Consider the following 5,000-nt stretch of genomic DNA (forward strand, 5'->3'; position numbering starts at 1 on the left):
ACACATAGAGAGAGAGAGAGAGAGAGAGAGAGAGAGAAAAATTCCTAACACGTATTCTTATCCTCATCCACTCACAGACATTCGGTCAAAAAGGTCAAATCAGGAGATTTCTACGGCGACTCTCTAGCTTTTAGAAGTAACAAAAAGCACCTGCAGCGAGAAGGCTTTGGAATCGAGTGCCGATTCGACAGGACAGAAGAGGGTGCAGAATGCTTAGAGCTAGGGACAAGGAGTTTGAGTTTGGGTAGGTCCCCCTGAGCAAGAGGAGAATCTCTTTTCATCCGCTCCCGCAATAATTGCCCGTAAACAAATTTTAATTTATTGAAAAATACTATTTTTTAGTACAAAGCGTCAACAATTTGGTCTGAGGTTCACTGCTGCTGCATCTGTTGCTGTTTCCTGATTCCGTTTTTGGTGTATTTAATTTGTGTTTGTTGTTGCTGTTGTTGTTGTTGTTGTTGTTGATGATGTTGTTATTGTTATTGTTGTTGTTGTTTTTTATGTTATTGTTGTTGTTACTGTTGCTCTTGTCTTTCGAAATTCTTCAATTCAACCCAATGCATTCAGTTGTCGCTTTTTCAAAGAAAACCTCCCACTGTGTTGTCCTAAGCCATCACAGCTGGGATAGGAAGACTGTCAACCCGTGACCGTACGTAGTTGGTGGGTGCTCTGATGCGGTTTGCTCCTTCTTTCCAATCAAACATCTGTTGTCCATATCTTTCCCTCTTCGTTTTCAGTTTGTTACTCTCTTGTAACACGTCTAATTTTGGGCACTTATATTTTAGCTTAATTGTGTTAACTACGTCATATAACACATACTTAAACAAAACCTGAGACGTGTTTTCCTATTATGTCCAAAGCGGACATTAGTTACGATACAATACAACATAGAATACCCAGAATTGGTAAAACTGCCTTGCCCACTGACTGACAGCTGGTGCATTACTGATTTGTTTGGTTATGAATCGAATCCCAAGCTAGACATTTTAGGCTCTTCATCAACCTGAATCGGTTGTACAAGAAAAAAGAAAGTTAAAATTGATTGAAAGTTCCACCACCACCCCCACCACCTAAAACAGTGTACAGTGTTAGAATAAGCGTTAAGAATACACAACACTATGACTCGTCGGCCTTGTGATAAAACCGACTAACCCCAGCGAGGTAAATTCTACAGGAGAAGGAAAAAACTGTTTTATTTCAAAACAAAGGCGTCTAACGATAAAGCAATGCTTTAAACACCTATAAAACACTTTATCTAAAATCTGTAGACCTGTTTTTCCTTTAAAAATTGCTTTTAATGAAACTGTGTGGCTTAGACGGTTATGTCGCTCAAATTTTCCTGGATAAAACCGACCAACCCTCAATTTTGTGGGTTGACCGGTTTTATCAGGAAGCCACTGCTGGCCTTGACTTTGGTTGAGTGCAGCCAAGCCACCCTTGACGGTAACGTATTTGATCACTTGCTTCAATCGTCAAGATCTTTTGTAGAAGAAGAAGAATAGTAGAAGAAGAAGAAGAAGAAGAAGAAGAAGAAGAAGAAGAAGAAGAAGAAGAAGAGGAAGAAGAAGAAGAAGAAAAAGAAGAAAGAGGAGGAGTAGGAAGAGGTGAGGAGAAGGAGGAGGAGGAGGAGGAGGAGGAGGAGGAGGAGGAGGAGGAGGAGGAAGACCAACATACTATCAGCTGCTGCCATTTCAGTGCTACGGAGTCAATTCGGGCAAAAACAGCAGTCACAAAGTTGAACCTTTGATAGAAGTAGAAGAAGCAGAACACAGCAATGGGTATATTAATTACAATAAAAGTAAAAGAACAGGAGGTTGGAACGGTAAGGGAGAGCAGCTACAGCAACAACTACAAAAACAACAACTACAACAGCAACAAAAACAGTAGTAGCAGCAGCAGCAGTAGGCTTTTAGAATTTATGACTGTATCTGACATGGTACTATTGGCACTGGGTGGCCATTCAAAGGCCTGGAAAAAAATAATACTAAGAAAGAAATGAAAGTACAAAGCCACACAAAAGCTCTGCTACCCCAGCAATGGTTTGGGAGAAGTTGGTTACATAATGATATATCATTATTATACAAAAAGACTTTGTGAGTACCAAAGAATGCGCCAACTTTCTCCAAGGTGCGTGGCTTGACAACTACTACTTTATTTAGTTTTCTCGACGATAGAAGAGCATGTCTGTCTCACTCTGTGTCCTATGGCTACAACAAGGCAATACGACAAAAGTTACCATTGTTTTGAAAGATCTACAATAATCGAATTTGGGTTGATCGCTTTCAAAACTTCTTACTGAGGCAAAGTTTCATGGTAATTGTGGTAGCATCGTGGTACGACGGCCTTCAACTCCAGTAGATGTTTATACTGGTTGGCAGTTATCTTCAATCTTTCTTTGCAGAGAGGTCCAGCAGTAACCGTCGTACACATGGTGTTCAGCTTTCTTGGTCCTTGCAGCGCCTGCCATCCATCATCAAAGTACAGCTTGTACTGAATTTTAAAGACTGGAGTGTACTTTGATGCCTGCATGTCAGTGACAGTAGGATCGCCTGCTTTTCTCCCTGGACGGATTGTTTAGTGCTCTCCGACCTTTGCGAAATCTTTGAAAAAGCTGTGGCCAAGGTACATAACTTCATAGGGCCTGGGGATGCGTCTGGCTTTGAGCATGATGTTCACGTAGTCCATTGGAATGTACATAAGTGCGTTTTTTAGCGATCGCTCAATAGTGCCATGGACTGAATCCACTTCCATTTGGGTATGGCCCTTGGGGAGAATTTATGCTCAACTGTGATGTCAAGCTCTTTGGCCAGCGAGGCTATTGCACTCACCAGGGTGGCTGTCTGTTTTAGTAGTTGCGCCAATCACTGCAGATGATGGAATGGTTGAAGTCAGTCACTTGCAATATCAGTTAGTGAGTCAGACATAATGAAAACTGTTGGAGCCCAGACCAACTTCACTTTCATACCAGACATATCATCTGGCGTCTCTGGTGGCAAGATCCAAAGTCGTAACATTGTGTACAGCCAGTTTTGTTTTATATAAGGTTATAAGGTGGAAGTCTTTAGTGATGAGGCCAGAAGGACGCACTGGATCTCCATACAAAGGACACACACAGCCTCCCTGTCCTTCTCCTTTTCTGGTCTAGCTGCAGCTTTCCTCATATTCATATTTGAGCTGTGTGTTCTGTTTCTGTGAAGTTTTCAGATTTGAACTTTGTACAAATGTCGCACTAGTCTTTCTTGGTTGAAAGTAAACCCAATTTTTTTTTCTTGAACTTTTGGCAGAACACTTGATAGCTCAATGTGTCTTTCACCCTCTCTGCAAAGTTCTCCATGTATAATTCATGTAGATCTGACGTTTTCTGGATTGTCATCTGTAGACAGGAGGATATCTTCGAAAGTTTGTCAAAAATTTCCTCTTAATGGAACAACTTGTCATCCTTGGCTCTCTCATGGTGGGCGTGATGTGTTCTAAGGGGGTGGACCTCTTGGAGTTTTTTTCGGAGAAGACACTTTAAATAAACCAGTTGGTCAGGCCTGAGGTGTTTTTGAAGATTGGTTTACAAACAGGTGTTCTTTGACCATTGACTCTTTTAAGTGTCATTGAAGGCTGTAATTTCTCCTTAGGTTTTCCCTTGCTGTGTAAGATCTCTTTTTGTCTATTATGTTTATCGTGGCATATACGTAGGCTCTCTTTTCTTTCCAAGAGAGTGACCAGTGATGTCATTGCATTTTGTACCAACCAGTTTACAACTGCAAAGGACGTCAAGTACACATCCTGCTCGCTTCGTGCCTTGACATGGGTAGAGGCATCCCCATTTCTTTCAACCTCTTCTTTTTGTTACCCTTCCAATCGTTTTCATGCCGTGTCCTTTTCGCAGAGATCAAAGGTGACATAACTGTTGTATTATCAGCTGATGTGACATTAGCCTGGTCACGTTGATCAGTTTCCACTGCGCTGAGGGTAAGAGGGGACGCAGCAAGAGTGGCATCACCTTATTGAATGTTATAGCGTTATGTAAGCTAATGTTTGATATAAAGATAAAGCATTAGGTTATGACACTGAGAAAATAATCTACTCAAAACACAAACGAAATGAACTTTCAAAGAAAGTCGAACGATGTTTCATAAGGTAATGACTGCAATAAACACAGCAAATGCACTTTAAAAAACAACGATGGTTGGGGGCAGACGGTGTGCTGGACAGGTCCCACAATTATTTTTTTTTGGAGTGAGTTAGTAAAGGAGAAAATGCTATCTACTTCGTCCTTTCAATTGTGAAGGAAAAATGATTAGGAGAAGAGACAGTAGTCCGAACAGGGGAAAATGCCTTCACAATCGGTGAATTTCGAGTACAAAGACAAAGAAAACCACTCGGACAGAAAACATAGTTTCATTTTTTTTTTTTTTATCCATAAAGATGCATTTCAAATACCGGAATTGTCACGAGATAAACAGTTCTGTGGGAACAGTGGGGAGTTTTAGTCATTAATAACATTATCAGCAGCATTAAAACGAAGAAAAAAGAGGAACCAACCAGATCCATATAACCCCCCAATGAAACCAACAAGACATATTACACGAATATTCCTTTTTGGAGAGCTCCCACGGTTATGTGAGCAAATTCTGGGCTATTACAGGTCTGAATCTGATGTCAAACGAAGTTCGGAGAGGAGTCGAAGCCGGGGTTAGTCGGTAACGTAGCATGTGGCCCCTCATTGTTAGCGCGATAGAAACAGCCAACCCTCATTCCGTCCCTCGCAGGTGGGATAGTCGGAATTATCAGGTTAAAATCCGATGGGTTCCGGGTTATACGGTTTTATTTCTAATGTTTTAAAGATATTTCTAGACACAATTGAGATCTATCTTTGAGTGAGCATATGAAATGGACAATTTACTATCGATAGGGCCAATAAATGTTTTTTTTTATATTTTGTGGGTTAGTGGGTTTTATCACCAGGTCGACGCTATAACAAACATCTCTGATAATGTCAGACTCAC

This window comes from Aplysia californica, unplaced genomic scaffold, assembly GCF_000002075.1.
Source record: "Aplysia californica isolate F4 #8 unplaced genomic scaffold, AplCal3.0 scaffold00781, whole genome shotgun sequence".
Lineage (NCBI taxonomy): Eukaryota > Metazoa > Mollusca > Gastropoda > Aplysiida > Aplysiidae > Aplysia > Aplysia californica.